This window comes from Lactuca saligna, chromosome 1 (genome assembly GCF_052625555.1).
Source record: "Lactuca saligna cultivar CGN05327 chromosome 1, ASM5262555v1, whole genome shotgun sequence".
Taxonomy (NCBI): domain Eukaryota; kingdom Viridiplantae; phylum Streptophyta; class Magnoliopsida; order Asterales; family Asteraceae; genus Lactuca; species Lactuca saligna.
In genome coordinates this window covers 157,270,146-157,287,403 of record NC_136417.1, presented here as the reverse complement: position 1 = coordinate 157,287,403, position 17,258 = coordinate 157,270,146, and the positions used below count along the sequence as shown (strand labels likewise).

Genomic DNA, 17,258 nt, shown 5'->3' with positions numbered 1-17,258 from the left:
AACATTGAACCGGTGGCCGCCCGAGCATGGATATAGCAAAAAAGAAAAAAAAAAAAAACGCACCTAAAACATAAAAAAACGCAGACGGGCAACGAAAAAGGGGGTGCAACACGAGGACATCCCAGGGGGTCAGCCATCCTAGTACTACTCTCGCCCAAGCACGCTTAACTGCGGAGTTCTGATGGGATCCGGTGCATTAGTGCTGGTATGATCGCACCCGAAATACTATCCATGCTTATTGTTTTTATGTCTTACAAGACGCAGAACCTCGTTTGCTTTCGGACGCGAGGCGTGGGACCCACGTGATGGATCGGCTCGGTTCGGGAAAGAAGAAAACAATCAACATTGAACCGGAGGCCGCCCGAGCATGGATATAGCAAGAAAGAAAAAAAAACACACCTAAAACATAAAAAAAACGCAGACGGGCAACGAAAAAGGGGGTGCAACACGAGGACTTCCCAGGGGGTCACCCATCCTAGTACTACTCTCGCCCAAGCACGCTTAACTGCGGAGTTCTGATGGGATCCGGTGCATTAGTGCTGGTATGATCGCAACCGAAACACTATCCATGCTTATTGTTTTTATGTCTTACAAGACGCAGAACCTCGTTTGCTTTCGGACGCGAGGCGTGGGACCCACGTGATGGATCGGCTCGGTTCGGGAAACAAGAAAACAATCAACATTGAACCGGAGGCCGCCCGAGCATGGATATAGCAAGAAAGAAAAAAAACGCACCTAAAACATAAAAAAAACGCAGACGGGCAACGAAAAAGGGGGTGCAACACGAGGACTTCCCAGGGGGTCACCCATCCTAGTACTACTCTCGCCCAAGCACGCTTAACTGCGGAGTTCTGATGGGATCCGGTGCATTAGTGCTGGTATGATCGCACCCGAAATACTATCCATGCTTATTGTTTTTATGTCTTACAAGACGCAGAACCTCGTTTGCTTTCGGACGCGAGGCGTGGGACCCACGTGATGGATCGGCTCGGTTCGGGAAACAAGAAAACAATCAACATTGAACCGGAGGCCGCCCGAGCATTGATATAGCAAGAAAGAAAAAAAAAACGCACCTAAAACATAAAAAAAACGCAGACGGGCAACGAAAAAGGGGGTGCAACACGAGGACTTCCCAGGGGGTCACCCATCCTAGTACTACTCTCGCCCAAGCACGCTTGACTGCGGAGTTCTGATGGGATCCGGTGCATTAGTGCTGGTATGATCGCACCCGAAATACTATCCATGCTTATTGTTTTTATGTCTTACAATACGCAGAACCACGTTTGCTTTCGGACGCGAGGCGTGGGACCCACGTGATGGATCGGCTCGGTTCGGGAAACAAGAAAACAATCAACATTGAACCGGAGGCCGCCCGAGCATGGATATAGCAAGAAAGAAAAAAAAAACGCACCTAAAACATAAAAAAAACGCAGACGGGCAACGAAAAAAGGGGGTGCAACACGAGGACTTCCCAGGGGGTCACCCATCCTAGTACTACTCTCGCCCAAGCACGCTTAACTGCGGAGTTCTGATGGGATCCGATGCATTGGTGCTGGTATGATCGCACCCGAAATACTATCCATGCTTATTGTTTTTATGTCTTACAAGACGCAGAACCTCGTTTGCTTTCGGACGCGAGGCGTGGGACCCACGTGATGGATCGGCTCGGTTCGGGAAACAAGAAAACAATCAACATTGAACCGGAGGCCGCCCGAGCATTGATATAGCAAGAAAGAAAAAAAAAACGCACCTAAAACATAAAAAAAACGCAGACGGGCAACGAAAAAGGGGGTGCAACACGAGGACTTCCCAGGGGGTCACCCATCCTAGTACTACTCTCGCCCAAGCACGCTTGACTGCGGAGTTCTGATGGGATCCGGTGCATTAGTGCTGGTATGATCGCACCCGAAATACTATCCATGCTTATTGTTTTTATGTCTTACAATACGCAGAACCACGTTTGCTTTCGGACGCGAGGCGTGGGACCCACGTGATGGATCGGCTCGGTTCGGGAAACAAGAAAACAATCAACATTGAACCGGAGGCCGCCCGAGCATGGATATAGCAAGAAAGAAAAAAAAAACGCACCTAAAACATAAAAAAAACGCAGACGGGCAACGAAAAAAGGGGGTGCAACACGAGGACTTCCCAGGGGGTCACCCATCCTAGTACTACTCTCGCCCAAGCACGCTTAACTGCGGAGTTCTGATGGGATCCGATGCATTGGTGCTGGTATGATCGCACCCGAAATACTATCCATGCTTATTGTTTTTATGTCTTACAAGACGCAGAACCTCGTTTGCTTTCGGACGCGAGGCGTGGGACCCACGTGATGGATCGGCTCGGTTCGGGAAACAAGAAAACAATCAACATTGAACCGGAGGCCGCCCGAGCATTGATATAGCAAGAAAGAAAAAAAAACGCACCTAAAACATAAAAAATACGCAGACGGGCAACGAAAAAGGGGGTGCAACACGAGGACTTCCCAGGGGGTCACCCATCCTAGTACTACTCTCGCCCAAGCACGCTTAACTGCGGAGTTCTGATGGGATCCGGTGCATTAGTGCTGGTATGATCGCACCCGAAATACTATCCATGCTTATTGTTTTTATGTCTTACAATACGCAGAACCTCGTTTGCTTTCGGACGCGAGGCGTGGGACCCACGTGATGGATCGGCTCGGTTCGGGAAACAAGAAAACAATCAACATTGAACCGGAGGCCGCCCGAGCGTGGATATAGCAAGAAAGAAAAAAAAAACGCACCTAAAACATAAAAAAACGCAGACGGGCAACGAAAAAGGGGGTGCAACACGAGGACTTCCCAGGGGGTCACCCATCCTAGTACTACTCTCGCCCAAGCACGCTTAACTGCGGAGTTCTGATGGGATCCGGTGCATTAGTGCTGGTATGATCGCACCCGAAATACTATCCATGCTTATTGTTTTTATGTCTTACAAGACGCAGAACCTCGTTTGCTTTCGGACGCGAGGCGTGGGACCCACGTGATGGATCGGCTCGGTTCGGGAAACAAGAAAACAATCAACATTGAACCGGAGGCCGCCCGAGCATGGATATAGCAAGAAAGAAAAAAAAACGCACCTAAAACATAAAAAAAACGCAGACGGGCAACGAAAAAGGGGGTGCAACACGAGGACTTCCCAGGGGGTCACCCATCCTAGTACTACTCTCGCCCAAGCACGCTTAACTGCGGTGTTCTGATGGGAACCGGTGCATTAGTGCTGGTATGATCGCACCCGAAATACTATCCATGCTTATTGTTTTTATGTCTTACAAGACGCAGAACCTCGTTTGCTTTCGGACGCGAGGCGTGGGACCCACGTGATGGATCGGCTCGGTTCGGGAAACAAGAAAACAATCAACATTGAACCGGAGGCCGCCCGAGCATGGATATACCAAGAAAGAAAAAAAAACGCACCTAAAACATAAAAAAAACGCAGACGGGCAACGAAAAAGGGGGTGCAACACGAGGACTTCCCAGGGGGTCACCCATCCTAGTACTACTCTCGCCCAAGCACGCTTAACTGCGGAGTTCTGATGGGATCCGGTGCATTAGTGCTGGTATGATCGCACCCGAAATACTATCCATGCTTATTGTTTTTATGTCTTACAAGACGCAGAACCTCGTTTGCTTTCGGACGCGAGGCGTGGGACCCACGTGATGGATCGGCTCGGTTCGGGAAACAAGAAAACAATCAACATTGAACCGGAGGCCGCCCGAGCATGGATATAGCAAGAAAGAAAAAAAAACGCACCTAAAACATAAAAAAAACGCAGACGGGCAACGAAAAAGGGGGTGCAACACGAGGACTTCCCAGGGGGTCACCCATCCTAGTACTACTCTCGCCCAAGCACGCTTAACTGCGGTGTTCTGATGGGATCCGGTGCATTAGTGCTGGTATGATCGCACCCGAAATACTATCCATGCTTATTGTTTTTATGTCTTACAAGACGCAGAACCTCGTTTGCTTTCGGACGCGAGGCGTGGGACCCACGTGATGGATCGGCTCGGTTCGGGAAAGAAGAAAAACAATCAACATTGAACCGGAGGCCGCCCGAGCGTGGATATAGCAAGAAAGAAAAAAAAAACGCACCTAAAACATAAAAAAAACGCAGACGGGCAACGAAAAAGGGGGTGCAACACGAGGACTTCCCAGGGGGTCACCCATCCTAGTACTACTCTCGCCCAAGCACGCTTAACTGCGGTGTTCTGATGGGATCCGGTGCATTAGTGCTGGTATGATCGCACTCGAAATACTATCCATGCTTATTGTTTTTATGTCTTACAAGACGCAGAACCTCGTTTGCTTTCGGACGCGAGGCGTGGGACCCACGTGATGGATCGGCTCGGTTCGGGAAAGAAGAAAACAATCAACATTGAACCGGAGGCCGCCCGAGCGTGGATATAGCAAGAAAGAAAAAAAAAACGCACCTAAAACATAAAAAAAACGCAGACGGGCAACGAAAAAGGGGGTGCAACACGAGGACTTCCCAGGGGGTCACCCATCCTAGTACTACTCTCGCCCAAGCACGCTTAACTGCGGAGTTCTGATGGGATCCGGTGCATTAGTGCTGGTATGATCGGACCCGAAATACTATCCATGCTTATTGTTTTTATGTCTTACAAGACGCAGAACCTCGTTTGCTTTCGGACGCGAGGCGTGGGACCCACGTGATGGATCGGCTCGGTTCGGGAAACAAGAAAACAATCAACATTGAACCGGAGGCCGCCCGAGCATGGATATAGCAAGAAAGAAAAAAAAAACGCACCTAAAACATAAAAAAAACGCAGACGGGCAACGAAAAAGGGGGTGCAACACGAGGACTTCCCAGGGGGTCACCCATCCTAGTACTACTCTCGCCCAAGCACGCTTAACTGCGGAGTTCTGATGGGATCCGGTGCATTAGTGCTGGTATGATCGCACCCGAAATACTATCCATGCTTATTGTTTTTATGTCTTACAAGACGCAGAACCTCGTTTGCTTTCGGACGCGAGGCGTGGGACCCACGTGATGGATCGGCTCGGTTCGGGAAACAAGAAAACAATCAACATTGAACCGGAGGCCGCCCGAGCGTGGATATAGCAAGAAAGAAAAAAAAAACGCACCTAAAACATAAAAAAACGCAGACGGGCAACGAAAAAGGGGGTGCAACACGAGGACTTCCCAGGGGGTCACCCATCCTAGTACTACTCTCGCCCAAGCACGCTTAACTGCGGAGTTCTGATGGGATCCGGTGCATTAGTGCTGGTATGATCGCACCCGAAATACTATCCATGCTTATTGTTTTTATGTCTTACAAGACGCAGAACCTCGTTTGCTTTTGGACGCGAGGCGTGGGACCCACGTGATGGATCGGCTCGGTTCGGGAAACAAGAAAACAATCAACATTGAACCGGAGGCCGCCCGAGCATGGATATAGCAAGAAAGAAAAAAAAACGCACCTAAAACATAAAAAAAACGCAGACGGGCAACGAAAAAGGGGGTGCAACACGAGGACTTCCCAGGGGGTCACCCATCCTAGTACTACTCTCGCCCAAGCACGCTTAACTGTGGAGTTCTGATGGGATCCGGTGCATTAGTGTTGGTATGATCGCACCCGAAATACTATCCATGCTTATTGTTTTTATGTCTTACAAGACGCAGAACCTCGTTTGCTTTCGGACGCGAGGCGTGGGACCCACGTGATGGATCGGCTCGGTTCAGGAAACAAGAAAACAATCAACATTGAACCGGAGGCCGCCCGAGCATGGATATAGCAAGAAAGAAAAAAAACGCACCTAAAACATAAAAAAAACGCAGACGGGCAACGAAAAAGGGGGTGCAACACGAGGACTTCCCAGGGGGTCACCCATCCTAGTACTACTCTCGCCCAAGCACGCTTAACTGCGGAGTTCTGATGGGATCCGGTGCATTAGTGCTGGTATGATCGCACCCGAAATACTATCCATGCTTATTGTTTTTATGTCTTACAAGACGCAGAACCTCGTTTGCTTTCGGACGCGAGACGTGGGACCCACGTGATGGATCGGCTCGGTTCGGGAAACAAGAAAACAATCAACATTGAACCGGAGGCCGCCCGAGCATGGATATAGCAAGAAAGAAAAAAAAAACGCACCTAAAACATAAAAAAAACGCAGACGGGCAACGAAAAAGGGGGTGCAACACGAGGACTTCCCAGGGGGTCAGCCATCCTAGTACTACTCTCGCCCAAGCACGCTTAACTGCGGAGTTCTGATGGGATCCGGTGCATTAGTGCTGGTATGATCGCACCCGAAATACTATCCATGCTTATTGTTTTTATGTCTTACAAGACGCAGAACCTCGTTTGCTTTCGGACGCGAGGCGTGGGACCCACGTGATGGATCGGCTCGGTTCGGGAAACAAGAAAACAATCAACATTGAACCGGAGGCCGCCCGAGCATGGATATAGCAAGAAAGAAAAAAAACGCACCTAAAACATAAAAAAAACGCAGACGGGCAACGAAAAAGGGGGTGCAACACGAGGACTTCCCAGGGGGTCAGCCATCCTAGTACTACTCTCGCCCAAGCACGCTTAACTGCGGAGTTCTGATGGGATCCGGTGCATTAGTGCTGGTATGATCGCACCCGAAATACTATCCATGCTTATTGTTTTTATGTCTTACAAGACGCAGAACCTCGTTTGCTTTCGGACGCGAGGCGTGGGACCCACGTGATGGTTCGGCTCGGTTCGGGAAACAAGAAAACAATCAACATTGAACCGGTGGCCGCCCGAGCATGGATATAGCAAAAAAGAAAAAAAAAAAAAAACGCACCTAAAACATAAAAAAACGCAGACGGGCAACGAAAAAGGGGGTGCAACACGAGGACATCCCAGGGGGTCAGCCATCCTAGTACTACTCTCGCCCAAGCACGCTTAACTGCGGAGTTCTGATGGGATCCGGTGCATTAGTGCTGGTATGATCGCACCCGAAATACTATCCATGCTTATTGTTTTTATGTCTTACAAGACGCAGAACCTCGTTTGCTTTCGGACGCGAGGCGTGGGACCCACGTGATGGATCGGCTCGGTTCGGGAAAGAAGAAAACAATCAACATTGAACCGGAGGCCGCCCGAGCATGGATATAGCAAGAAAGAAAAAAAAACACACCTAAAACATAAAAAAAACGCAGACGGGCAACGAAAAAGGGGGTGCAACACGAGGACTTCCCAGGGGGTCACCCATCCTAGTACTACTCTCGCCCAAGCACGCTTAACTGCGGAGTTCTGATGGGATCCGGTGCATTAGTGCTGGTATGATCGCAACCGAAACACTATCCATGCTTATTGTTTTTATGTCTTACAAGACGCAGAACCTCGTTTGCTTTCGGACGCGAGGCGTGGGACCCACGTGATGGATCGGCTCGGTTCGGGAAACAAGAAAACAATCAACATTGAACCGGAGGCCGCCCGAGCATGGATATAGCAAGAAAGAAAAAAAACGCACCTAAAACATAAAAAAAACGCAGACGGGCAACGAAAAAGGGGGTGCAACACGAGGACTTCCCAGGGGGTCACCCATCCTAGTACTACTCTCGCCCAAGCACGCTTAACTGCGGAGTTCTGATGGGATCCGGTGCATTAGTGCTGGTATGATCGCACCCGAAATACTATCCATGCTTATTGTTTTTATGTCTTACAAGACGCAGAACCTCGTTTGCTTTCGGACGCGAGGCGTGGGACCCACGTGATGGATCGGCTCGGTTCGGGAAACAAGAAAACAATCAACATTGAACCGGAGGCCGCCCGAGCATTGATATAGCAAGAAAGAAAAAAAAAACGCACCTAAAACATAAAAAAAACGCAGACGGGCAACGAAAAAGGGGGTGCAACACGAGGACTTCCCAGGGGGTCACCCATCCTAGTACTACTCTCGCCCAAGCACGCTTGACTGCGGAGTTCTGATGGGATCCGGTGCATTAGTGCTGGTATGATCGCACCCGAAATACTATCCATGCTTATTGTTTTTATGTCTTACAATACGCAGAACCACGTTTGCTTTCGGACGCGAGGCGTGGGACCCACGTGATGGATCGGCTCGGTTCGGGAAACAAGAAAACAATCAACATTGAACCGGAGGCCGCCCGAGCATGGATATAGCAAGAAAGAAAAAAAAAACGCACCTAAAACATAAAAAAAACGCAGACGGGCAACGAAAAAAGGGGGTGCAACACGAGGACTTCCCAGGGGGTCACCCATCCTAGTACTACTCTCGCCCAAGCACGCTTAACTGCGGAGTTCTGATGGGATCCGATGCATTGGTGCTGGTATGATCGCACCCGAAATACTATCCATGCTTATTGTTTTTATGTCTTACAAGACGCAGAACCTCGTTTGCTTTCGGACGCGAGGCGTGGGACCCACGTGATGGATCGGCTCGGTTCGGGAAACAAGAAAACAATCAACATTGAACCGGAGGCCGCCCGAGCATTGATATAGCAAGAAAGAAAAAAAAACGCACCTAAAACATAAAAAATACGCAGACGGGCAACGAAAAAGGGGGTGCAACACGAGGACTTCCCAGGGGGTCACCCATCCTAGTACTACTCTCGCCCAAGCACGCTTAACTGCGGAGTTCTGATGGGATCCGGTGCATTAGTGCTGGTATGATCGCACCCGAAATACTATCCATGCTTATTGTTTTTATGTCTTACAATACGCAGAACCTCGTTTGCTTTCGGACGCGAGGCGTGGGACCCACGTGATGGATCGGCTCGGTTCGGGAAACAAGAAAACAATCAACATTGAACCGGAGGCCGCCCGAGCGTGGATATAGCAAGAAAGAAAAAAAAAACGCACCTAAAACATAAAAAAACGCAGACGGGCAACGAAAAAGGGGGTGCAACACGAGGACTTCCCAGGGGGTCACCCATCCTAGTACTACTCTCGCCCAAGCACGCTTAACTGCGGAGTTCTGATGGGATCCGGTGCATTAGTGCTGGTATGATCGCACCCGAAATACTATCCATGCTTATTGTTTTTATGTCTTACAAGACGCAGAACCTCGTTTGCTTTCGGACGCGAGGCGTGGGACCCACGTGATGGATCGGCTCGGTTCGGGAAACAAGAAAACAATCAACATTGAACCGGAGGCCGCCCGAGCATGGATATAGCAAGAAAGAAAAAAAAACGCACCTAAAACATAAAAAAAACGCAGACGGGCAACGAAAAAGGGGGTGCAACACGAGGACTTCCCAGGGGGTCACCCATCCTAGTACTACTCTCGCCCAAGCACGCTTAACTGCGGTGTTCTGATGGGAACCGGTGCATTAGTGCTGGTATGATCGCACCCGAAATACTATCCATGCTTATTGTTTTTATGTCTTACAAGACGCAGAACCTCGTTTGCTTTCGGACGCGAGGCGTGGGACCCACGTGATGGATCGGCTCGGTTCGGGAAACAAGAAAACAATCAACATTGAACCGGAGGCCGCCCGAGCATGGATATACCAAGAAAGAAAAAAAAACGCACCTAAAACATAAAAAAAACGCAGACGGGCAACGAAAAAGGGGGTGCAACACGAGGACTTCCCAGGGGGTCACCCATCCTAGTACTACTCTCGCCCAAGCACGCTTAACTGCGGAGTTCTGATGGGATCCGGTGCATTAGTGCTGGTATGATCGCACCCGAAATACTATCCATGCTTATTGTTTTTATGTCTTACAAGACGCAGAACCTCGTTTGCTTTCGGACGCGAGGCGTGGGACCCACGTGATGGATCGGCTCGGTTCGGGAAACAAGAAAACAATCAACATTGAACCGGAGGCCGCCCGAGCATGGATATAGCAAGAAAGAAAAAAAAACGCACCTAAAACATAAAAAAAACGCAGACGGGCAACGAAAAAGGGGGTGCAACACGAGGACTTCCCAGGGGGTCACCCATCCTAGTACTACTCTCGCCCAAGCACGCTTAACTGCGGTGTTCTGATGGGATCCGGTGCATTAGTGCTGGTATGATCGCACCCGAAATACTATCCATGCTTATTGTTTTTATGTCTTACAAGACGCAGAACCTCGTTTGCTTTCGGACGCGAGGCGTGGGACCCACGTGATGGATCGGCTCGGTTCGGGAAAGAAGAAAACAATCAACATTGAACCGGAGGCCGCCCGAGCGTGGATATAGCAAGAAAGAAAAAAAAAACGCACCTAAAACATAAAAAAAACGCAGACGGGCAACGAAAAAGGGGGTGCAACACGAGGACTTCCCAGGGGGTCAGCCATCCTAGTACTACTCTCGCCCAAGCACGCTTAACTGCGGTGTTCTGATGGGATCCGGTGCATTAGTGCTGGTATGATCGCACCCGAAATACTATCCATGCTTATTGTTTTTATGTCTTACAAGACGCAGAACCTCGTTTGCTTTCGGACGCGAGACGTGGGACCCACGTGATGGATCGGCTCGGTTCGGGAAACAAGAAAACAATCAACATTGAACCGGAGGCCGCCCGAGCATGGATATAGCAAGAAAGAAAAAAAAAACGCACCTAAAACATAAAAAAAACGCAGACGGGCAACGAAAAAGGGGGTGCAACACGAGGACTTCCCAGGGGGTCACCCATCCTAGTACTACTCTCGCCCAAGCACGCTTAACTGCGGAGTTCTGATGGGATCCGGTGCATTAGTGCTGGTATGATCGCACCCGAAATACTATCCATGCTTATTGTTTTTATGTCTTACAAGACGCAGAACCTCGTTTGCTTTCGGACGCGAGGCGTGGGACCCACGTGATGGATCGGCTCGGTTCGGGAAAGAAGAAAACAATCAACATTGAACCGGAGGCCGCCCGAGCATGGATATAGCAAGAAAGAAAAAAAAACACACCTAAAACATAAAAAAAAACGCAGACGGGCAACGAAAAAGGGGGTGCAACACGAGGACTTCCCAGGGGGTCACCCATCCTAGTACTACTCTCGGCCAAGCACGCTTAACTGCGGAGTTCTGATGGGATCCGGTGCATTAGTGCTGGTATGATCGCAACCGAAACACTATCCATGCTTATTGTTTTTATGTCTTACAAGACGCAGAACCTCGTTTGCTTTCGGACGCGAGGCGTGGGACCCACGTGATGGATCGGCTCGGTTCGGGAAACAAGAAAACAATCAACATTGAACCGGAGGCCGCCCGAGCATGGATATAGCAAGAAAGAAAAAAAACGCACCTAAAACATAAAAAAAACGCAGACGGGCAACGAAAAAGGGGGTGCAACACGAGGACTTCCCAGGGGGTCACCCATCCTAGTACTACTCTCGCCCAAGCACGCTTAACTGCGGAGTTCTGATGGGATCCGGTGCATTAGTGCTGGTATGATCGCACCCGAAATACTATCCATGCTTATTGTTTTTATGTCTTACAAGACGCAGAACCTCGTTTGCTTTTGGACGCGAGGCGTGGGACCCACGTGATGGATCGGCTCGGTTCGGGAAACAAGAAAACAATCAACATTGAACCGGAGGCCGCCCGAGCATTGATATAGCAAGAAAGAAAAAAAAAACGCACCTAAAACATAAAAAAAACGCAGACGGGCAACGAAAAAGGGGGTGCAACACGAGGACTTCCCAGGGGGTCACCCATCCTAGTACTACTCTCGCCCAAGCACGCTTAACTGTGGAGTTCTAATGGGATCCGGTGCATTAGTGCTGGTATGATCGCACCCGAAATACTATCCATGCTTATTGTTTTTATGTCTTACAAGACGCAGAACCTCGTTTGCTTTCGGACGCGAGGCGTGGGACCCACGTGATGGATCGGCTCGGTTCGGGAAAGAAGAAAACAATCAACATTGAACCGGAGGCCGCCCGAGCGTGGATATAGCAAGAAAGAAAAAAAAAACGCACCTAAAACATAAAAAAAACGCAGACGGGCAACGAAAAAGGGGGTGCAACACGAGGACTTCCCAGGGGGTCACCCATCCTAGTACTACTCTCGCCCAAGCACGCTTAACTGCGGAGTTCTGATGTGATCCGGTGCATTAGTGCTGGTATGATCGGACCCGAAATACTATCCATGCTTATTGTTTTTATGTCTTACAAGACGCAGAACCTCGTTTGCTTTCGGACGCGAGGCGTGGGACCCACGTGATGGATCGGCTCGGTTCGGGAAACAAGAAAACAATCAACATTGAACCGGAGGCCGCCCGAGCATGGATATAGCAAGAAAGAAAAAAAAACGCACCTAAAACATAAAAAAAACGCAGACGGGCAACGAAAAAGGGGGTGCAACACGAGGACTTCCCAGGGGGTCACCCATCCTAGTACTACTCTCGCCCAAGCACGCTTAACTGCGGAGTTCTGATGGGATCCGGTGCATTAGTGCTGGTATGATCGCACCCGAAATACTATCCATGCTTATTGTTTTTATGTCTTACAAGACGCAGAACCTCGTTTGCTTTCGGACGCGAGGCGTGGGACCCACGTGATGGATCGGCTCGGTTCGGGAAACAAGAAAACAATCAACATTGAACCGGAGGCCGCCCGAGCGTGGATATAGCAAGAAAGAAAAAAAAAACGCACCTAAAACATAAAAAAACGCAGACGGGCAACGAAAAAGGGGGTGCAACACGAGGACTTCCCAGGGGGTCACCCATCCTAGTACTACTCTCGCCCAAGCACGCTTAACTGCGGAGTTCTGATGGGATCCGGTGCATTAGTGCTGGTATGATCGCACCCGAAATACTATCCATGCTTATTGTTTTTATGTCTTACAAGACGCAGAACCTCGTTTGCTTTTGGACGCGAGGCGTGGGACCCACGTGATGGATCGGCTCGGTTCGGGAAACAAGAAAACAATCAACATTGAACCGGAGGCCGCCCGAGCATGGATATAGCAAGAAAGAAAAAAAAACGCACCTAAAACATAAAAAAAACGCAGACGGGCAACGAAAAAGGGGGTGCAACACGAGGACTTCCCAGGGGGTCACCCATCCTAGTACTACTCTCGCCCAAGCACGCTTAACTGTGGAGTTCTGATGGGATCCGGTGCATTAGTGTTGGTATGATCGCACCCGAAATACTATCCATGCTTATTGTTTTTATGTCTTACAAGACGCAGAACCTCGTTTGCTTTCGGACGCGAGGCGTGGGACCCACGTGATGGATCGGCTCGGTTCAGGAAACAAGAAAACAATCAACATTGAACCGGAGGCCGCCCGAGCATGGATATAGCAAGAAAGAAAAAAAACGCACCTAAAACATAAAAAAAACGCAGACGGGCAACGAAAAAGGGGGTGCAACACGAGGACTTCCCAGGGGGTCACCCATCCTAGTACTACTCTCGCCCAAGCACGCTTAACTGCGGAGTTCTGATGGGATCCGGTGCATTAGTGCTGGTATGATCGCACCCGAAATACTATCCATGCTTATTGTTTTTATGTCTTACAAGACGCAGAACCTCGTTTGCTTTCGGACGCGAGACGTGGGACCCACGTGATGGATCGGCTCGGTTCGGGAAACAAGAAAACAATCAACATTGAACCGGAGGCCGCCCGAGCATGGATATAGCAAGAAAGAAAAAAAAAACGCACCTAAAACATAAAAAAAACGCAGACGGGCAACGAAAAAGGGGGTGCAACACGAGGACTTCCCAGGGGGTCAGCCATCCTAGTACTACTCTCGCCCAAGCACGCTTAACTGCGGAGTTCTGATGGGATCCGGTGCATTAGTGCTGGTATGATCGCACCCGAAATACTATCCATGCTTATTGTTTTTATGTCTTACAAGACGCAGAACCTCGTTTGCTTTCGGACGCGAGGCGTGGGACCCACGTGATGGATCGGCTCGGTTCGGGAAACAAGAAAACAATCAACATTGAACCGGAGGCCGCCCGAGCATGGATATAGCAAGAAAGAAAAAAAACGCACCTAAAACATAAAAAAAACGCAGACGGGCAACGAAAAAGGGGGTGCAACACGAGGACTTCCCAGGGGGTCAGCCATCCTAGTACTACTCTCGCCCAAGCACGCTTAACTGCGGAGTTCTGATGGGATCCGGTGCATTAGTGCTGGTATGATCGCACCCGAAATACTATCCATGCTTATTGTTTTTATGTCTTACAAGACGCAGAACCTCGTTTGCTTTCGGACGCGAGGCGTGGGACCCACGTGATGGTTCGGCTCGGTTCGGGAAACAAGAAAACAATCAACATTGAACCGGTGGCCGCCCGAGCATGGATATAGCAAAAAAGAAAAAAAAAAAAACGCACCTAAAACATAAAAAAACGCAGACGGGTAACGAAAAAGGGGGTGCAACACGAGGACATCCCAGGGGGTCAGCCATCCTAGTACTACTCTCGCCCAAGCACGCTTAACTGCGGAGTTCTGATGGGATCCGGTGCATTAGTGCTGGTATGATCGCACCCGAAATACTATCCATGCTTATTGTTTTTATGTCTTACAAGACGCAGAACCTCGTTTGCTTTCGGACGCGAGGCGTGGGACCCACGTGATGGATCGGCTCGGTTCGGGAAAGAAGAAAACAATCAACATTGAACCGGAGGCCGCCCGAGCATGGATATAGCAAGAAAGAAAAAAAAACACACCTAAAACATAAAAAAAAACGCAGACGGGCAACGAAAAAGGGGGTGCAACACGAGGACTTCCCAGGGGGTCACCCATCCTAGTACTACTCTCGGCCAAGCACGCTTAACTGCGGAGTTCTGATGGGATCCGGTGCATTAGTGCTGGTATGATCGCAACCGAAACACTATCCATGCTTATTGTTTTTATGTCTTACAAGACGCAGAACCTCGTTTGCTTTCGGACGCGAGGCGTGGGACCCACGTGATGGATCGGCTCGGTTCGGGAAACAAGAAAACAATCAACATTGAACCGGAGGCCGCCCGAGCATGGATATAGCAAGAAAGAAAAAAAACGCACCTAAAACATAAAAAAAACGCAGACGGGCAACGAAAAAGGGGGTGCAACACGAGGACTTCCCAGGGGGTCACCCATCCTAGTACTACTCTCGCCCAAGCACGCTTAACTGCGGAGTTCTGATGGGATCCGGTGCATTAGTGCTGGTATGATCGCACCCGAAATACTATCCATGCTTATTGTTTTTATGTCTTACAAGACGCAGAACCTCGTTTGCTTTTGGACGCGAGGCGTGGGACCCACGTGATGGATCGGCTCGGTTCGGGAAACAAGAAAACAATCAACATTGAACCGGAGGCCGCCCGAGCGTGGATATAGCAAGAAAGAAAAAAAAAACGCACCTAAAACATAAAAAAACGCAGACGGGCAACGAAAAAGGGGGTGCAACACGAGGACTTCCCAGGGGGTCACCCATCCTAGTACTACTCTCGCCCAAGCACGCTTAACTGCGGAGTTCTGATGGGATCCGGTGCATTAGTGCTGGTATGATCGCACCCGAAATACTATCCATGCTTATTGTTTTTATGTCTTACAAGACGCAGAACCTCGTTTGCTTTTGGACGCGAGGCGTGGGACCCACGTGATGGATCGGCTCGGTTCGGGAAACAAGAAAACAATCAACATTGAACCGGAGGCCGCCCGAGCATGGATATAGCAAGAAAGAAAAAAAAACGCACCTAAAACATAAAAAAAACGCAGACGGGCAACGAAAAAGGGGGTGCAACACGAGGACTTCCCAGGGGGTCACCCATCCTAGTACTACTCTCGCCCAAGCACGCTTAACTGTGGAGTTCTGATGGGATCCGGTGCATTAGTGTTGGTATGATCGCACCCGAAATACTATCCATGCTTATTGTTTTTATGTCTTACAAGACGCAGAACCTCGTTTGCTTTCGGACGCGAGGCGTGGGACCCACGTGATGGATCGGCTCGGTTCGGGAAACAAGAAAACAATCAACATTGAACCGGAGGCCGCCCGAGCATGGATATAGCAAGAAAGAAAAAAAAACGCACCAAAAACATAAAAAAAACGCAGACGGGCAACGAAAAAGGGGGTGCAACACGAGGACTTCCCAGGGGGTCACCCATCCTAGTACTACTCTCGCCCAAGCACGCTTAACTGCGGAGTTCTGATGGGATCCGGTGCATTAGTGCTGGTATGATCGCACCCGAAATACTATCCATGCTTATTGTTTTTATGTCTTACAAGACGCAGAACCTCGTTTGCTTTCGGACGCGAGGCGTGGGACCCACGTGATGGATCGGCTCGGTTCGGGAAACAAGAAAACAATCAACATTGAACCGGAGGCCGCCCGAGCATGGATATAGCAAGAAAGAAAAAAAAAACGCACCTAAAACATAAAAAAAACGCAGACGGGCAACGAAAAAGGGGGTGCAACACGAGGACTTCCCAGGGGGTCACCCATGCTAGTACTACTCTCGCCCAAGCACGCTTAACTGCGGAGTTCTGATGGGATCCGGTGCATTAGTGCTGGTATGATCGCACCCGAAATACTATCCATGCTTATTGTTTTTATGTCTTACAAGACGCAGAACCTCGTTTGCTTTCGGACGCGAGGCGTGGGACCCACGTGATGGATCGGCTCGGTTCGGGAAACAAGAAAACAATCAACATTGAACCGGAGGCCGCCCGAGCATGGATATAGCAAGAAAGAAAAAAAACGCACCTAAAACATAAAAAAAACGCAGACGGGCAACGAAAAAGGGGGTGCAACACGAGGACTTCCCAGGGGGTCAGCCATCCTAGTACTACTCTCGCCCAAGCACGCTTAACTGCGGAGTTCTGATGGGATCCGGTGCATTAGTGCTGGTATGATCGCACCCGAAATACTATCCATGCTTATTGTTTTTATGTCTTACAAGACGCAGAACCTCGTTTGCTTTCGGACGCGAGGCGTGGGACCCACGTGATGGATCGGCTCGGTTCGGGAAACAAGAAAACAATCAACATTGAACCGGAGGCCGCCCGAGCATGGATATAGCAAGAAAGAAAAAAAAACACACCTAAAACATAAAAAAAACGCAGACGGGCAACGAAAAAGGGGGTGCAACACGAGGACTTCCCAGGGGGTCACCCATCCTAGTACTACTCTCGCCCAAGCACGCTTAACTGCGGAGTTCTGATGGGATCCGGTGCATTAGTGCTGGTATGATCGCAACCGAAACACTATCCATGCTTATTGTTTTTATGTCTTACAAGACGCAGAACCTCGTTTGCTTTCGGACGCGAGGCGTGGGACCCACGTGATGGATCGGCTCGGTTCGGGAAAGAAGAAAACAATCAACATTGAACCGGAGGCCGCCCGAGCATGGATATAGCAAGAAAGAA

General features: G+C 49.6%; 51 non-coding genes across 51 annotated transcripts; all 51 read right to left on the bottom strand.

The window, feature by feature from the left end:
- Positions 1–100: 100 nt before the first annotated feature.
- LOC145026925 (5S ribosomal RNA) lies at positions 101–219 on the bottom strand. The gene has a single exon (XR_013674875.1). It is a non-coding gene; the product is annotated as a 5S ribosomal RNA (ribosomal RNA).
- A 218-nt stretch (positions 220–437) lies between these two features.
- LOC145025599 (5S ribosomal RNA) lies at positions 438–556 on the bottom strand. The gene has a single exon (XR_013673609.1). It is a non-coding gene; the product is annotated as a 5S ribosomal RNA (ribosomal RNA).
- Positions 557–773: 217 nt separating this feature from the next.
- Positions 774–892, bottom strand: LOC145014812 (5S ribosomal RNA). The gene has a single exon (XR_013665622.1). It is a non-coding gene; the product is annotated as a 5S ribosomal RNA (ribosomal RNA).
- Positions 893–1,111: 219 nt separating this feature from the next.
- Positions 1,112–1,230, bottom strand: LOC145025517 (5S ribosomal RNA). The gene has a single exon (XR_013673527.1). It is a non-coding gene; the product is annotated as a 5S ribosomal RNA (ribosomal RNA).
- Positions 1,231–1,450: 220 nt separating this feature from the next.
- LOC145026286 (5S ribosomal RNA) lies at positions 1,451–1,569 on the bottom strand. The gene has a single exon (XR_013674267.1). It is a non-coding gene; the product is annotated as a 5S ribosomal RNA (ribosomal RNA).
- A 219-nt stretch (positions 1,570–1,788) lies between these two features.
- LOC145025516 (5S ribosomal RNA) lies at positions 1,789–1,907 on the bottom strand. The gene has a single exon (XR_013673526.1). It is a non-coding gene; the product is annotated as a 5S ribosomal RNA (ribosomal RNA).
- A 220-nt stretch (positions 1,908–2,127) lies between these two features.
- LOC145026285 (5S ribosomal RNA) lies at positions 2,128–2,246 on the bottom strand. The gene has a single exon (XR_013674266.1). It is a non-coding gene; the product is annotated as a 5S ribosomal RNA (ribosomal RNA).
- A 218-nt stretch (positions 2,247–2,464) lies between these two features.
- On the bottom strand, positions 2,465–2,583 carry LOC145014805 (5S ribosomal RNA). Its single transcript, XR_013665619.1, has one exon. It is a non-coding gene; the product is annotated as a 5S ribosomal RNA (ribosomal RNA).
- A 218-nt stretch (positions 2,584–2,801) lies between these two features.
- Positions 2,802–2,920, bottom strand: LOC145014799 (5S ribosomal RNA). Its single transcript, XR_013665618.1, has one exon. It is a non-coding gene; the product is annotated as a 5S ribosomal RNA (ribosomal RNA).
- Positions 2,921–3,138: 218 nt separating this feature from the next.
- On the bottom strand, positions 3,139–3,257 carry LOC145022834 (5S ribosomal RNA). Its single transcript, XR_013670947.1, has one exon. It is a non-coding gene; the product is annotated as a 5S ribosomal RNA (ribosomal RNA).
- A 218-nt stretch (positions 3,258–3,475) lies between these two features.
- LOC145014791 (5S ribosomal RNA) lies at positions 3,476–3,594 on the bottom strand. Its single transcript, XR_013665617.1, has one exon. It is a non-coding gene; the product is annotated as a 5S ribosomal RNA (ribosomal RNA).
- A 218-nt stretch (positions 3,595–3,812) lies between these two features.
- On the bottom strand, positions 3,813–3,931 carry LOC145026427 (5S ribosomal RNA). Its single transcript, XR_013674401.1, has one exon. It is a non-coding gene; the product is annotated as a 5S ribosomal RNA (ribosomal RNA).
- Positions 3,932–4,151: 220 nt separating this feature from the next.
- On the bottom strand, positions 4,152–4,270 carry LOC145026863 (5S ribosomal RNA). The gene has a single exon (XR_013674815.1). It is a non-coding gene; the product is annotated as a 5S ribosomal RNA (ribosomal RNA).
- Positions 4,271–4,489: 219 nt separating this feature from the next.
- LOC145026366 (5S ribosomal RNA) lies at positions 4,490–4,608 on the bottom strand. The gene has a single exon (XR_013674343.1). It is a non-coding gene; the product is annotated as a 5S ribosomal RNA (ribosomal RNA).
- Positions 4,609–4,827: 219 nt separating this feature from the next.
- Positions 4,828–4,946, bottom strand: LOC145014785 (5S ribosomal RNA). Its single transcript, XR_013665615.1, has one exon. It is a non-coding gene; the product is annotated as a 5S ribosomal RNA (ribosomal RNA).
- Positions 4,947–5,164: 218 nt separating this feature from the next.
- LOC145014778 (5S ribosomal RNA) lies at positions 5,165–5,283 on the bottom strand. Its single transcript, XR_013665614.1, has one exon. It is a non-coding gene; the product is annotated as a 5S ribosomal RNA (ribosomal RNA).
- Positions 5,284–5,501: 218 nt separating this feature from the next.
- LOC145026805 (5S ribosomal RNA) lies at positions 5,502–5,620 on the bottom strand. The gene has a single exon (XR_013674757.1). It is a non-coding gene; the product is annotated as a 5S ribosomal RNA (ribosomal RNA).
- A 217-nt stretch (positions 5,621–5,837) lies between these two features.
- LOC145014771 (5S ribosomal RNA) lies at positions 5,838–5,956 on the bottom strand. Its single transcript, XR_013665612.1, has one exon. It is a non-coding gene; the product is annotated as a 5S ribosomal RNA (ribosomal RNA).
- Positions 5,957–6,175: 219 nt separating this feature from the next.
- Positions 6,176–6,294, bottom strand: LOC145025900 (5S ribosomal RNA). Its single transcript, XR_013673890.1, has one exon. It is a non-coding gene; the product is annotated as a 5S ribosomal RNA (ribosomal RNA).
- A 217-nt stretch (positions 6,295–6,511) lies between these two features.
- Positions 6,512–6,630, bottom strand: LOC145025898 (5S ribosomal RNA). The gene has a single exon (XR_013673888.1). It is a non-coding gene; the product is annotated as a 5S ribosomal RNA (ribosomal RNA).
- Positions 6,631–6,853: 223 nt separating this feature from the next.
- On the bottom strand, positions 6,854–6,972 carry LOC145026924 (5S ribosomal RNA). Its single transcript, XR_013674874.1, has one exon. It is a non-coding gene; the product is annotated as a 5S ribosomal RNA (ribosomal RNA).
- A 218-nt stretch (positions 6,973–7,190) lies between these two features.
- On the bottom strand, positions 7,191–7,309 carry LOC145025598 (5S ribosomal RNA). Its single transcript, XR_013673608.1, has one exon. It is a non-coding gene; the product is annotated as a 5S ribosomal RNA (ribosomal RNA).
- Positions 7,310–7,526: 217 nt separating this feature from the next.
- Positions 7,527–7,645, bottom strand: LOC145014758 (5S ribosomal RNA). The gene has a single exon (XR_013665608.1). It is a non-coding gene; the product is annotated as a 5S ribosomal RNA (ribosomal RNA).
- A 219-nt stretch (positions 7,646–7,864) lies between these two features.
- LOC145025514 (5S ribosomal RNA) lies at positions 7,865–7,983 on the bottom strand. The gene has a single exon (XR_013673524.1). It is a non-coding gene; the product is annotated as a 5S ribosomal RNA (ribosomal RNA).
- A 220-nt stretch (positions 7,984–8,203) lies between these two features.
- Positions 8,204–8,322, bottom strand: LOC145026284 (5S ribosomal RNA). Its single transcript, XR_013674265.1, has one exon. It is a non-coding gene; the product is annotated as a 5S ribosomal RNA (ribosomal RNA).
- Positions 8,323–8,540: 218 nt separating this feature from the next.
- LOC145014753 (5S ribosomal RNA) lies at positions 8,541–8,659 on the bottom strand. The gene has a single exon (XR_013665607.1). It is a non-coding gene; the product is annotated as a 5S ribosomal RNA (ribosomal RNA).
- A 218-nt stretch (positions 8,660–8,877) lies between these two features.
- LOC145014749 (5S ribosomal RNA) lies at positions 8,878–8,996 on the bottom strand. Its single transcript, XR_013665606.1, has one exon. It is a non-coding gene; the product is annotated as a 5S ribosomal RNA (ribosomal RNA).
- Positions 8,997–9,214: 218 nt separating this feature from the next.
- Positions 9,215–9,333, bottom strand: LOC145022823 (5S ribosomal RNA). Its single transcript, XR_013670938.1, has one exon. It is a non-coding gene; the product is annotated as a 5S ribosomal RNA (ribosomal RNA).
- A 218-nt stretch (positions 9,334–9,551) lies between these two features.
- Positions 9,552–9,670, bottom strand: LOC145014745 (5S ribosomal RNA). The gene has a single exon (XR_013665605.1). It is a non-coding gene; the product is annotated as a 5S ribosomal RNA (ribosomal RNA).
- A 218-nt stretch (positions 9,671–9,888) lies between these two features.
- LOC145026426 (5S ribosomal RNA) lies at positions 9,889–10,007 on the bottom strand. The gene has a single exon (XR_013674400.1). It is a non-coding gene; the product is annotated as a 5S ribosomal RNA (ribosomal RNA).
- A 219-nt stretch (positions 10,008–10,226) lies between these two features.
- LOC145026937 (5S ribosomal RNA) lies at positions 10,227–10,345 on the bottom strand. The gene has a single exon (XR_013674886.1). It is a non-coding gene; the product is annotated as a 5S ribosomal RNA (ribosomal RNA).
- A 219-nt stretch (positions 10,346–10,564) lies between these two features.
- On the bottom strand, positions 10,565–10,683 carry LOC145014739 (5S ribosomal RNA). Its single transcript, XR_013665603.1, has one exon. It is a non-coding gene; the product is annotated as a 5S ribosomal RNA (ribosomal RNA).
- A 219-nt stretch (positions 10,684–10,902) lies between these two features.
- Positions 10,903–11,021, bottom strand: LOC145026756 (5S ribosomal RNA). Its single transcript, XR_013674710.1, has one exon. It is a non-coding gene; the product is annotated as a 5S ribosomal RNA (ribosomal RNA).
- A 217-nt stretch (positions 11,022–11,238) lies between these two features.
- On the bottom strand, positions 11,239–11,357 carry LOC145014736 (5S ribosomal RNA). Its single transcript, XR_013665593.1, has one exon. It is a non-coding gene; the product is annotated as a 5S ribosomal RNA (ribosomal RNA).
- A 219-nt stretch (positions 11,358–11,576) lies between these two features.
- Positions 11,577–11,695, bottom strand: LOC145025946 (5S ribosomal RNA). The gene has a single exon (XR_013673937.1). It is a non-coding gene; the product is annotated as a 5S ribosomal RNA (ribosomal RNA).
- Positions 11,696–11,914: 219 nt separating this feature from the next.
- LOC145026865 (5S ribosomal RNA) lies at positions 11,915–12,033 on the bottom strand. Its single transcript, XR_013674817.1, has one exon. It is a non-coding gene; the product is annotated as a 5S ribosomal RNA (ribosomal RNA).
- Positions 12,034–12,251: 218 nt separating this feature from the next.
- On the bottom strand, positions 12,252–12,370 carry LOC145014732 (5S ribosomal RNA). Its single transcript, XR_013665592.1, has one exon. It is a non-coding gene; the product is annotated as a 5S ribosomal RNA (ribosomal RNA).
- Positions 12,371–12,588: 218 nt separating this feature from the next.
- Positions 12,589–12,707, bottom strand: LOC145014728 (5S ribosomal RNA). Its single transcript, XR_013665591.1, has one exon. It is a non-coding gene; the product is annotated as a 5S ribosomal RNA (ribosomal RNA).
- A 218-nt stretch (positions 12,708–12,925) lies between these two features.
- On the bottom strand, positions 12,926–13,044 carry LOC145026804 (5S ribosomal RNA). Its single transcript, XR_013674756.1, has one exon. It is a non-coding gene; the product is annotated as a 5S ribosomal RNA (ribosomal RNA).
- Positions 13,045–13,261: 217 nt separating this feature from the next.
- Positions 13,262–13,380, bottom strand: LOC145014722 (5S ribosomal RNA). The gene has a single exon (XR_013665590.1). It is a non-coding gene; the product is annotated as a 5S ribosomal RNA (ribosomal RNA).
- Positions 13,381–13,599: 219 nt separating this feature from the next.
- On the bottom strand, positions 13,600–13,718 carry LOC145025897 (5S ribosomal RNA). Its single transcript, XR_013673887.1, has one exon. It is a non-coding gene; the product is annotated as a 5S ribosomal RNA (ribosomal RNA).
- A 217-nt stretch (positions 13,719–13,935) lies between these two features.
- On the bottom strand, positions 13,936–14,054 carry LOC145025895 (5S ribosomal RNA). The gene has a single exon (XR_013673886.1). It is a non-coding gene; the product is annotated as a 5S ribosomal RNA (ribosomal RNA).
- A 221-nt stretch (positions 14,055–14,275) lies between these two features.
- LOC145026923 (5S ribosomal RNA) lies at positions 14,276–14,394 on the bottom strand. The gene has a single exon (XR_013674873.1). It is a non-coding gene; the product is annotated as a 5S ribosomal RNA (ribosomal RNA).
- A 219-nt stretch (positions 14,395–14,613) lies between these two features.
- Positions 14,614–14,732, bottom strand: LOC145026755 (5S ribosomal RNA). Its single transcript, XR_013674709.1, has one exon. It is a non-coding gene; the product is annotated as a 5S ribosomal RNA (ribosomal RNA).
- A 217-nt stretch (positions 14,733–14,949) lies between these two features.
- LOC145014715 (5S ribosomal RNA) lies at positions 14,950–15,068 on the bottom strand. Its single transcript, XR_013665588.1, has one exon. It is a non-coding gene; the product is annotated as a 5S ribosomal RNA (ribosomal RNA).
- Positions 15,069–15,286: 218 nt separating this feature from the next.
- Positions 15,287–15,405, bottom strand: LOC145014700 (5S ribosomal RNA). The gene has a single exon (XR_013665581.1). It is a non-coding gene; the product is annotated as a 5S ribosomal RNA (ribosomal RNA).
- A 218-nt stretch (positions 15,406–15,623) lies between these two features.
- On the bottom strand, positions 15,624–15,742 carry LOC145026803 (5S ribosomal RNA). Its single transcript, XR_013674755.1, has one exon. It is a non-coding gene; the product is annotated as a 5S ribosomal RNA (ribosomal RNA).
- A 218-nt stretch (positions 15,743–15,960) lies between these two features.
- LOC145014693 (5S ribosomal RNA) lies at positions 15,961–16,079 on the bottom strand. Its single transcript, XR_013665580.1, has one exon. It is a non-coding gene; the product is annotated as a 5S ribosomal RNA (ribosomal RNA).
- A 219-nt stretch (positions 16,080–16,298) lies between these two features.
- LOC145025577 (5S ribosomal RNA) lies at positions 16,299–16,417 on the bottom strand. Its single transcript, XR_013673587.1, has one exon. It is a non-coding gene; the product is annotated as a 5S ribosomal RNA (ribosomal RNA).
- A 217-nt stretch (positions 16,418–16,634) lies between these two features.
- On the bottom strand, positions 16,635–16,753 carry LOC145025894 (5S ribosomal RNA). The gene has a single exon (XR_013673885.1). It is a non-coding gene; the product is annotated as a 5S ribosomal RNA (ribosomal RNA).
- Positions 16,754–16,971: 218 nt separating this feature from the next.
- LOC145025597 (5S ribosomal RNA) lies at positions 16,972–17,090 on the bottom strand. Its single transcript, XR_013673607.1, has one exon. It is a non-coding gene; the product is annotated as a 5S ribosomal RNA (ribosomal RNA).
- Positions 17,091–17,258: the final 168 nt, after the last annotated feature.